The following is a 12,645-nucleotide window of genomic DNA, read 5'->3' as shown; positions in this document are numbered from 1 at the left end:
ACAGTACTGAAGAGAGTCTCTAATGTGTTAAGATAGTTTCATGGAATGCAGTAACATTATGTAAGGAAGGGGTTGTTTGTTTTCATGTCTTGTACCCTTCTTTTATTTAAAAATAAAGAAACCAAAGACATATATACAGTACTGAATAGAGATTCTGAAAGGTGAGTGTGTATTTTATTGAAAAATACTCATATCAAGCAACCTCTCTGTAGTCTTGGTCGACATACTTTTTTTCTCAACTTCCCTTCCAGAATTAGGGTGCGTCTTTCACACTGCAGCGTCTAACATGCCACAAAATACGGTACATGTTCCATACCTTCTCACTGATGTGGTCAGCTGGACATAGTCTGTTACTGATAATTATCACTCCTAGGTGGTCCTCTTTTTCTGATATGTGTAGGGTTTTACTCCCTAACTTACAATCTCGGTCTGGTCTTTTTCCACTTTTACCAAACTTAATTACTTGACACTTGTCCGCATTGAATTCCATTTGCCATTTATCGCTCCATTCATGAAGTTTTTTTTTAATTCTTCTTGTAGCACTTTACAAGAGTCTGTGTTAGTAATTTTCCTTTGTATTTTTGCATCATCGGCAAAAATATTTAGATAGCTTTCATTTCCAGTGTTACTATCTGTGTCATTTATTTACACTAAAAACATAATTGTTGCCAGCACTAAGTCCTGTGGAACTCTGCTAGTCACATCCCTCCATGAAGAGTAATTTCCTCTTAACCCGTCTCTTCTGGCAGATGTCGCGAGCACTCCCCACAGCTGGGCATTCCCAACAAAAAATCAGCAAAATCGTCTGTCTTTAAACCTTCATATCTTTGTTAATACTTAACCAGTTGCAACAAATAAGGTTTCATGTTACAGTACTCACCAATCCTTCGACTTCAAGTGATGGCATCAGATGGTCCGTGAAGTGCAGACAGGGAGAGTGAGTGAGTGGGGAATGAGGGCAATTTTTTTTTTTTTTTTTTTTTTTTTTTTTGCCGGTGTCCGTATGTGAGGCAGAGGTTCAATGACTCGACAAAGGCTTTCACTAGCCCACCACACTGATATCACTTCGATGACACTTCCATGATACCAAAATCCAGTACAAACACTGTTTCCCTGAATATTTTTCCATAATTGGTCATACTCGGTGAATGAAGGCCAGTCGCAGTAGCAACGACCTTGAACTCACACTGCTCGTCTTCCTCATTACAGACAGACAGACAGACACTCTCTCTCTCTCTCTCTCTCTCTCTCTCTCTCTCTCTCTCTCTCTCTCACACACACACACACACACACACACACACACACACACACACACACGGAAATGTATGTTTGGCTAGGATTGTTGCTCGATTCTGGCATTGGCGATCGAGTAGAAATCTGGGTATTGCAACTCCTAGAAATAATACGATTGCTACTAGAAGTACAAGTACATCTACCACTACAACTACTGCCACTAATACTACAGCTACCACTACTACAAGTACTACTACCACTACCACAACTACTGCTAGTGCAATTACTGCATCTACTGCTATTACTACCACACCTACAACACATACTACCACTACTACTACCATTAGAAGTGCTACTGCTAAAAAAAAAAATATATATAAAAAAAATGTGAACCAAGTACCGGTAGTCATTTACATACTGCCCACAAATGGGAATACAGCAAGCTCGCCCATAACGCGAGGGTTTCGTTCCAACAGTGGCACGTTCGACGCAAAACTGCATAAGTTTTAACTACAGTACTTCTTATTTTGCTCCCTAGACCCCCTGAATGTGGTGTTTTGCTGTTATCTGCCATTGGTAATCAATATGAAGCACTTTAAGTGGTTAGAAGGTTTATTTAAAGTTATAACTTACAAATACAGTACAGCACAGCAAAACGTCAACACACAAATACGTAAACACAAGGCAACATTCCGATGTCGATTGGTTTCGGGACAATTCGTCAAGTCAATTAGCCATTACAACAATAACAAGACAATTTGCTGTCATTAATGAAGACAGCCATGGGTGATGCTAGAATATAATTCAAAGGCGAAATAAGTATATTTATAGAATGACGGGGAATCGTTCAGGGTGCGAATTGCCCTGACGGAATCATCCATGTTTTTTTATGGGGAGTTGTCTGACAGCGAATTGACTTGAAGGAGAATTATCTCAGAACCTTCCTGTCATGGGTAATCATATAAATCAGGTTAACTGGTTACAAGGCTTTATTTAATGCTTTAACCTTAAGTGCTTTAACTTACATACCAGAACAGTAAATATTTACCTTACAAATACAGTACTGTGGAAAATCAGTGCAGCAAATCTTTAATGAACAAATAAAAAAGGCAATATTCCGACGCCTATCAGGTAAACTGGTTTGAAGACTTTATTTCTTGCTTTGATTTATTTAACAGTACTTTAACTTGTACATAAACTTACCAGAACAGTAATGTAAATATTTAACTTACAAATACAGTACTGTGGAAAAGCAGTACAGCAAATCACGTGATCACGTGATCAAAACAAACCTTGTGCGCTGTGCTGAGGTTCGAGGATTTGGCCTTTCTAAGGCCACTCGTGTAAATTTATAGTTTTCGTAATGGTTCTTTAGCCTTACGTTGTCTTATACTTATCCCAGCACTAACTGTGTATAACTGCGTGCTCGTTCGGCGAAAATGTGTTCGGGGCGAGCTTACTGTACTTACCACTGTGACTTTCTCATTCCTTTGAGTAATACTTTTTCATCATAAGAAATATGTATAAACAAATGTGTTCCAGATAAAATAAGGCTGCAAGTTTATCATGAAACATTAATTCTGCCTCCATTATTCACATAAATATATGCAGAGCAGTGAAATCATATTTTCTATTTCAACAGAAACAACATACCGGTATGTACAAAACTAACTTAGTCATTACTCTCAGACTCTTACCACTCAGTCTTTGCGTGGAAATCAAAGAAACAGCCAGTACACAGTGCAACCTTACATTCAGCACACCACCACCTCGTCATACGGCGTTGCTGTATTTGGCTCGATGAATTGGTGCAAACATAACAATGCCAGAAGTCTTCTTTACCTGGAGGTCTGCGAGGTAATATATCCATGAAATGCCTGCTGAGGTAGTCCCTGCACTGTAGGCAGTCAAGCAGTTGCTGTACACTGTGCCTACTTTTCATGGAAGGATTGACCTGTCCATACCTCTCCAGAAGGCCATAAATTACATCCTTCTTGAACTGTCTGAGGGATGTACTGGTCTTCGTAACATCCTTGTACAGAATGAAGGCATTCAGTACACAGATGTCCAGTACACGTAGGAATGCTTTCTTATACGACCTACAACACCTCCTCAGACAGTTGATTGTACAGATCTGCATATCTGATTTATTGACGAGTCGCATGTTCACGTTATAGTCCATAACAGCATCAGGCTTGAAGACTGGCCGCCTCGTTCTTCTATCGACCTTTCCTGTGTCAATCAACTTACCTTCGTGGACCGTGGAGAGGACATTCACCTTTCTCTTATCATGCCAGTGAATTACCAGGAGTTTACCTGATTGTAAGGTCCTGCACTCCCCCCTCATGGTGCCTTTGGGAAAGGATGGCCAATGCTTCTTCTTTGCACGGACAGTGCCTCACGATCCAATTTGGTGTTCTTGCAGGTACAGTACTTTGCAAGACTTGGTGCCATGTAATAATTATCAGTGTAAAGGATATAAAGGAGCATTGTGATGTGGATGTGGATGTGATAGGAAGCGTTATGAGGAACACACTGAGGTGGTTTGGCCATGTGGAGAGGATGGAGGGTGAAAGACTGACGAAGAGAGTGTATATGAGTGAGGTGGAGGGGGGAAGAGGGAGGGGGAGGCCGAGGATGGGATGGGGTGGAGAGGTATATGAGAGAGGGGGGTGTGAGTTGGGAGCAGGGCAGTGAAATGGCGGGGGACAGGGCGACTTGGAGGCGATTTGTTTGTGGCCACCCCAAATGGGATTGAGGCATCTGGCAATAGATAGATAGTAAAGGATATGGTTGCCACCAAAGTACCTGTTCATTAGTTTCTTGCCCACAGAGCCAGAGAAACCATGGGGATCGTCCTTTGACAACACCGCATCACTCGCTGTATTGCAAGGTCTTGCACTCTCCCCTCATGGTGCCTCTGGGAAAGGATGGCCAATGCTTCCTCTTTGCACGGACAGTGCCACACGATCCAGTGTGTTGTTCTTGCAGGTACTTTGCAAGACATGGTGCCATGTAATAATTATCAATGTAAAGGATATGCTTGCCACCAAAGTACCTGTCCATTAGTTTCTTGACCACAGAGCCAGAGAAACCATGGGGATCGTCTTTCGACAACACTGCATAACTCGCTGTTTACACAGTGAAATCAAGCACGAACCCAGTCTTGCAATCACACAAGACAATGAACTTTATTCCGAAACGATGTCTCTTTAATGGAATGTACTGAATGAAGGCAAGACGTCCCCTGAACAAAACAAGCCACTCGTTGATAACAACCTTCTGAAATGGCCTGACAAATGATCGAAATTTTTCCTTCATCATCTCCAGAATCGAGCGAATTTTCCACAGCCTGTTGTTTGGATGTGGGCCCATATTTGTGGAAATATGTAAGTACCTCAGGATGTCAAGGTAGCGGTCACGTGGCATATACTTACTGAATACTGGCGCCGCAGCAATATTGTCCATGAGCCAATAATCGTATATGTTATGTTTTCTAATATGAGGTATCAACATTGTCAGTGCTAGCCAAACATACATTGCACTAACAATCGTTGCAGTCCATTCCTTCAATTTCGCACTCTCTCTCAGGTGCGAGGTTTCAGCTCAATTGCAGCAGAAATCCCTGAAACTGTTCACTTCTTTCACAATGAACTCCATCACTGCTGTTGTGAAAAAAGCAAGGAAGAAGTCCACTGCAGAAGAAGCTCTGTTGCAGAGAAATTCTGGCTGCACACCTGCGTTTGTGTCATCAAACACAGGTACTTCAGGACGAAACCCTGTCCCTTCCTCCCACACAAAGGTTTCTAACCTACCAGTCTGTGGCTCCTGTCAAGTTTGCCGTGCATGTGACCTGCCCCATGCCCTGCCTCGGCCTGTAGCATGGTGACATGGTGCCGATTCTGCCGACTCACCACTAGATGAGGCAGGTGATGATGCTTGTGATGGTGATCGTGGTGATGATGGTGTTGGTGAAAGGCGTCAGTGGGCACATGCCTGCCGGCGTGCACCTGCACCAACATAACCAGGTGGGCCACGTTGTGGTGAAGTGGCACATGGTGAGGCAGGCCAGAGTGGCGCACTGCGTGGTGAGGCAGGCTGGTGTGGTGAGGCCCATAGTGATGCAGGCCGGCGTGGTGAGGCCTGTAATAATGCAGGCAGGCGTGTTGAGGCACATGGTGAGGCCTGAAGTGAGGCAGGTCAGTGTGGTGATGCACTTGGTGAGGCAGGTCGGCATGGTGAGGTACGTGGTGAGGCAGGTCGGCGTGGTGAGGCCTGAAGTGAGGCAGGTCGGCGTGGTGATGCACGTGGTGAGGCAGGTCGACGTGGTGAGGCCTGAAGTGAGGCAGCTCGGCGTGGTGATCCACGTGGTGAGGCAGGTCGGTGTGGTGAGGCCTGGAGTGATGCAGGCTTGCATGGTGATGCATAAAGTGATGCAGGCCATGTGGGTGAAGGTGGTGGTGATGGTGTTTGGGTGGAAAATTCCACCCTACGCCGCTCTCGTGCCCAGCAGCTCAGCCTGCGGCATTTTCTCCTCCTACCAACCTCCTCACTTCCTTCACTCTCTACCTCCCCTGCTACTTTCTTCACTGTGTGTATATCACCCTGTGCAGGATCATCAACTACATCTAATCCTTCACCATCAGAAAAGGCTGATGATCTTGCAGACAGAAAATATCGTCGCACAGTGGAGAATTCACGGTCACTCTCCTCCTCTGACACACATTTTTCCATATTCAGCATTGCTAAATCTGATTCTTCAGAGGAGGGGTCACTTTCACCACTCACAGTCGGCAATAATGGTACATCTAACTCCCTCCCTATTGCACTATCACTTGGGCCTTTCCTCCAAGGGCCTTTAGACTTCATAGGAGTGGAAGTGAGAGAGCACGGTGGCCGAGGGTTGGGACACAGGAATTTCTTTATGCATAGGCCCATCCATCACGGAGGTACACAGGCAACTGGAGCGTGACTGGGATGCGTGTGGGAGGGTTGCCAGCAGGTGCGGGTGGTGAAAATAATCAGCTGAGTATTCAGACAATGGCAAGAATTACTAGATCATGTATGCATGACCCCTGGACAGCCCTGGAAAGACATATATACATGTCACCCGGACGGGGTGGGTTAATGCTGTTCTCATTTCCCTTTTTCTGAGAAAATCTTGCATCCAACAGTACAGGTTGCCTTGGATTCCTCCTTGATTGTACCGTACAGGTCCATAAAAGTTTTTGGTGTGGTACTCTGTCAAATGTGTTCTTGAAATATTGATAGATACTGTCCACCCATCCTTCTCTTTTCTGTAATGTTTCTGTAACTCTGTCATAGTAGCGTAATAGATTAGTAACATGATTTTCCCTCTCTAAAACTGAACTGGTTTCCGTTATCATATTGTGTTCTAGGTGATTTACCCAAACTTTTCTTATCAGCTTTTCTAATATCTTAATTACAACACTGGTTAGTGATATTGGTCAGTAGTTGTGTGGATCTTGTGTGTTCCTCTTCTTGAATAGGGGAACAATGTTTGCTTTCTTCCAAATATCAGGGAGATTACCTTGACCCAAGTCTTCCTTGAATATTGAATATATTGGTGTACTTAACACTTTTGTACATTCATGTAGCACCTAAAATGAAATTTCGTCAGGACCTTTGCTTTTCCTTTGTCTGATTTACTTAACTCCTCCTGTACTTCTTTTTCTGATATTTGTATATCTGGTAATATGTGTGGGCATGCATGTTCCATATCATCTCTTTCAGAATGATTTTCTTCTGTAATAACTGATTAAAAATTTTCATTTCGTGTTTCACAAATATCTTTCTCTTGTGTATAGATGATCCCCTCGTCCGTCACGGACTGTATTTTATCTTTAATTTTGGTTTTGCTTTAGATGTAGCTGTAGAATAGCTTCGGGTGATCACTGCTCTTATTTTTAATGTCTTCCTCGAACTGTCTTTGGGATTCTCTTCTTATCCTTGTATAATCGTTTCTTGCCTGTTTATAGTTGATATATTCCCTCTCACTGTTGTGTCTTGTGTATGTATTCCACAACAAGTCTCTTTTTTTTTTTTTTTTTTTCCTGATTTTTTTACAGTCTGTATCAAACAATTTCCTTATTTTCTTTTCTGCTTCTTTGTGCTGTGGGATGTAACTTTGGACTCTTATTTCATAAAGTTCACAGAATTTAAAATATATAACATTTCAAACTTGTCTTGTAAGCACCTATTCCCAATCTGTTTCTAAGAAGTACTTCTTTAGGTCATGGTAGTTGCCCTTTTTGAAGTTTCTTCTCTTTTGGAACTCTCATTACTGTTAACTATCATATACAATCCTGAAGTTGAAATTTAATACTGCATGGTCGCTTTTGTCAAATGGAGGATGATGCTGTACATTATACTGTCAGTATCATTTTCAAGAATACTCCCCCAGTATCCCTGCTTGTCGTAAAAGGCGACTAAAAGGGTTGGTGGAGGGTTAGTGCCCCTCCCCGGAAAACAGCTAACTAAAAAAACAAACAAGAAGCCTCGGACAAGGACTGACCAAACGATGACGACCCAGGACCGGACTAAGGACTTGATAATGAGTACATGGAATGTAAGAGGAGCGAATGATGAGGTGAAAGAGAGAGAGATTGTCCAGGTGCTTGAGGGTGCGAAAGTGGATGTATGTGGAATAACTGAAACAAAATGGAGAGGAGAAAGTGTGAGAGAATGGGAGTATGGATGGGGTATATGTGCAGGAGTAGGTGAGAATGAGAGGGCAAAGGAAGGAGTATGTATAGTTGTGAGTAAAAGATGGAAGAGGAGCATAAGACAGTATGGATCAGTTGGGTCAAGGATTGTGTGGGTAAAGTTGAAAGTTGGAATACAAATGTGGGCGATTGTGTGTGTGTGTATGCACCAACGCAAGATCGTCCTAGAAGAGTGAGAGAAGAGTTCTGGACAAATGTGGAAGTGTGCATGGAAAAGTTTGGAAGGAATGAGAGAGTGTTTTTGATTGGTGATATGAATGGTAAAGTTGGGAATGTGAAGGTGGATGGAGTAGTTGGTGAGTGGGGTGTGCCTGCTGAGATAGATGAGAATGGGAGTGCATTAGTGGACATTTGTGCTGGGAGGGGGTTGGTGATAGCCAATACCCTCTTCAGGCATAAAATGATCCACAGGTATACATGGCGAGTGATGAGAAGGGTGGGTGGTGAACTGAATAAAAGGAAGGCAATGATTGATTATGTGTGTGTGGATGAAAGGATGCGAAGATGTGTAAAGGATGCAAGAGTGTATAGAGGTTGGGGGAGTGGACTTTCTGACCACTACTTGGTGGTGGCCAGAATTAGAATGCAAGTAAGATGGAGGAATAGAAGAAGGGAAAGACGAGAGGAAGGAGTAGTTGCAAGGAGAGTGGAAAGGTTACAAAAGGATGAGAAAAAGGCAGAGTATAAGAAAGAAGTGGAGGAACGATTGGGCAAATATGAATTGGAGCAGATGGGAGACGTGGAAGGTGTGTGTAAGATATTTACAGAAGAAATATGTGCAGCATGTGATGTGGTGTGTGGAAGGAAGAGAAGACGGAGGGGGGTGCAAGGAACAGCTTGGTGGACTGAAGAGGTGAAACAGGCTGTGGCACAAAAGAAGAACGCATACAATGAATGGATGAGAAATAGAGGCGTGGAAGAAATTGAGAAGCGGAAGAGAGAGTTATATGTGGAAAGAAAGAGAGAGGTGAAAAGATTAGTAAGAGAGAGTAAGAAGAGAGTGGATGAGGAATTTGGAAGGAATTTGAGTGTAAAGTGGAGGGACTGTAAGAAAATGTTCTGGAGAGAAGTGAAAAGAGTAAGAGAGGGTGGAAGTATAGTTAGCAGGGGAGTGAAAGATAAAAATGGTAGATTACTAGTGGAGAAGGGAGGAAAAGTGAGCAGATGGAGAGAACACTTTAAGGAATTGTTGAACGTAGAGGATGGTAGTAATGCGAGTATAAGTGGCTTGGGAATGGCTGGGAGAAGGAGGGAGGTGAGAAGACAGGAAGAAATCAGTAGGATAGATGTTGTGGAAGCAATGAAGAAAGTTAAATCGGGGAAAGCCCCAGGAATTGATGGAGTGTGTGGTGAAATGCTGAAGCATGGGGGAGAGATAGTAGTAGAATGGATGTGGAAGATGTGCAGATTGGCCTGGGAGGAAGGTAGAGTCCCGGAAGATTGGAAGTCAGGTATAATTATTCCCTTGTACAAAGGAAAAGGGGAAAAAGAAGTGTGTGGTAATCATAGGGGCATTTGTCTTCATAGTATAATAGGAAAAGTGTATGGTAGGATACTTATAGACAGAGTTAGAGAAAGAACAGGGAGGCTTTAGGAAGGGAAGAGGTTGTGTAGATCAGATATTCATTCTTAGATCTTTAGTGGAAAAGTTTCTAGAGAAGGGAAAGAAGTTGTATGCGGCTTTCATGGATTTGGAGAAAGCATATGACAGGGTGGATAGACAAGGATTGTGGAAAGTGTTAAGAATATATGGAGTAGATGGGAAGTTGTTGAATGCTGTGAAGAGTATGTACGATGGTGCGAAGGCTGCAGTACGTGTGGATGGTGAACTAAGTGAATTTTTCTCTTTGAAAGTTGGTTTGAAACAGGGATGTGTCATGTCTCCATGGTTGTTCAATCTATACATGGATGGGGTAATAAAAGAGGTACAAGGTAGGGTAGTGGATGTTGGAGTGGCCCTGGTGAGAGAGGGTAGTGTTTGGAAACTCCCTGTACTGTTGTTTGCAGATGATACTGTGTTGTTGAGTGAAGACGAAGGGGAGCTGCAAGGCTTGGCGGATGAGTTTGAGAGAGTGTGTAAGAAACGGAATCTAAAGGTGAATGTAGGGAAGAGTAAAGTGATGGTCTTTGAGAGAGGTGAAGTTAGTGAATGTACAGCGAGGTTAGATGGTGAGGAATTGGAAAATGTGAGTACGTTTAAGTACTTGGGTAGTGTGATGAGTAAGGATGGAGGTTTGGAGGGTGAAGTGCTTGAAAGGGTAGAGCAGGGAAGAAAGGTTGCTGGTTCTTTGAAAGCAGTGATAAGAAACAGGGAAGTGAGCATGGAAGTGAAAAAGTTACTACATGACAGTACAGCCTATTGTGATACCAACTCTAACGTACGGAAGTGAAGCTTGGACATTGTTGGAAGGAGACAAGTCAAGAGTGAGAGCAGTGGAAATGAGTTATTTAAGAGGAGCCTGTGGAGTCACGTGGAGAGACAGGCTGACGAATGAGGATATAAAAGAGCATTGTGGTGTTGATGTGGATGTGATAGGAAGCGTTATGAGGAACACACTGAGGTGGTTTGGCCATGTGGAGAGGATGGAGGGTGAAAGACTGACGAAGAGAGTGTATGTGAGTGAGGTGGAGGGGGGAAGAGGGAGGGGGAGGCCGAGGATGAGATGGAGGGATGGGGTGGAGAGGTATATTAGAGAGGGGGGTGTGAGTTGGGAGCAGGGCAGTGAAATGGCGGGGGACAGGGCGACTTGGAGGCGATTTGTTTGTGGCCTCCCCAAACAGGATTGAGGCGTCTGGCAATAGATAGATAGATAGATCATTTTCCTGCCTAGAAAATACAAGATCTATTACTGATGGATCATCAGGTCGTCTTTTTCTGTTTTTTTCCATTACATGTTGTGTTAGGAAAAACTGCACAAGGTCCAGGAGCTTTTGGTCCCAACAGTTTTAATGGCTTCTTACATCTAGAGTGTACCAATTTATATTTGTATTGAAATCTTCAGTTAATATAATTCTTTCAGATTTCTCTCCCATTCTGTGTAGTAATTCTCTTAAACTCTGAATTGTACTCTCTGCCAGGTCTTCATAATCACCTCTTTCCGAAGTGTTTGTTCAGAGTGGTGTGCATGAATTTGCCACAATTAATTTCCTTTCAGAAGTATTAATCCCTGCTGAAATCATTTTTACTTGTGAGGGTATATCTAGTACTGTTTCTTTGACTTGCAGATTTTTCTTTGTTAATATCATAATTCCTCCTTTTTTTTTTAATTCCTATCTCTTTTCCATATATTGTATTCCTCCAAGTTTAGGGTGTCGTTTGATATCTTTGGAGTTAATTTTGTTTCAGTCAGGCAAATAATATGTGGTTGCTTTTCTTTGGTATAATCTTTCATCTCTAATAATTTAGATACCATTCCATCTATATTTGAGTACATCAACTTAATCATCTTGTTGAGGTACTTGCCATAACTTGAGTCTGTTACCTTCATTGTTTTTATTCCCTTGTAGTTATGTACTACTTTTGTACTTGCAGTCCAGTTACTTTGTAAAAATAATTTCCTTTTCTCTTTCTCTCATCTTTCCTTGTTTTTGTTTTTGCTTCCTCCCTCTTCTCCTTTAGTGTTCCCAATTCCTCTTGAGTTATGCATCTTTTTATCCATACTCTTTTAACTCCTCTTTTTCCATGCGTTTGCTGGCATTTTTTAATATTTCCTCTACAGTGTTTGCACTCTGGAATGTTGCTTTCAGTGGCCTTGACTTACTTCTCTCATATTTCCCTAGCGTTTTATGTTCTTCTATATCTTTATCACAGATATCCTCTGATACTTGCTGCAGTATGCTCATTATATTTTCCATCTCCTTTTTGTCCCTCGAGATTCTGTTTTTTATTTTATATTCACCTCTGTCACTGATTGTTATAGATTTGTTAATTTCTACAGCTTCTCTGACTAGTTTTGGGTTGTTCTTTATAATTTCTTTCACTCCCTTTCTAATGCTTTTTTCTTCTACCTTTGTATCTAAATCATTCTTTACTTGCACCGTTTCAGCATACGTAGTTTGTACCCTATCTTTGTAATTTCTCACCATTTGATTTATCTGTGTTACTTTGTCTTCAGTGTTACTACTTTGGTCTATCAGACTGCTGGCTTGCCTGATTTTCTCTGTATCATTTCTGAAATCATCCATAATTCTCTCATGGTTAACAACTGTACATCCCATTGTGCTGGCCTTTGTTCTCAGTGAATTTACCTCAGCTGATAGTTCATCTATTGTTGTGCCTTTTCTATTTATTTCCTTTATTAATTCCTTATTTTTTTCCTTCTATCTGCATAACTCATTCTTGATTTCTTCAATTTCCATTTGAAAAATCTATCTAGTCTATTCACTTTTTCAACTAACTTATTGTAAGTTTCCTTTTGAACGAGTTCTAGGTAGAAGTCATCATCCTGTTTTTTACCTTTGTGTGTGTGTATCATCTGGACCTCCTTTTCCAACCTAGGGCAGGGTGAGGAGTAGCAATGTCCAGACAGCCAATGTTTGTCCAATTCAATGGGCCATGCTGTAGCACCAGTCGAACAGGGCAGTACTCCCGAGGTTGATGGCAAGCTGGTGATAGGGAGAGCTGGAGCTCCCGTTTCACCAGCCCTCAGGACTTGATCCTGACCAT

The 12,645-nt window shown here is 42.3% G+C and overlaps 1 protein-coding gene across 1 annotated transcript in view; it reads left to right on the top strand.

Moving 5' to 3' along the window:
- Positions 1-12,645, top strand: part of LOC145414862 (DNA-directed RNA polymerase II subunit RPB1-like) — a 236,097-nt gene that overhangs the window by 166,290 nt on the left and 57,162 nt on the right. The window lies entirely within an intron of this gene.

Source organism: Coenobita brevimanus, chromosome 101 (assembly GCF_032717465.1).
Source record: "Coenobita brevimanus isolate Jiangsu-jjx chromosome 101, ASM3271746v2, whole genome shotgun sequence".
Classification (NCBI taxonomy): Eukaryota; Metazoa; Arthropoda; class Malacostraca; order Decapoda; family Coenobitidae; genus Coenobita; species Coenobita brevimanus.
This window is presented reverse-complemented; position numbering and strand designations above follow the sequence as displayed.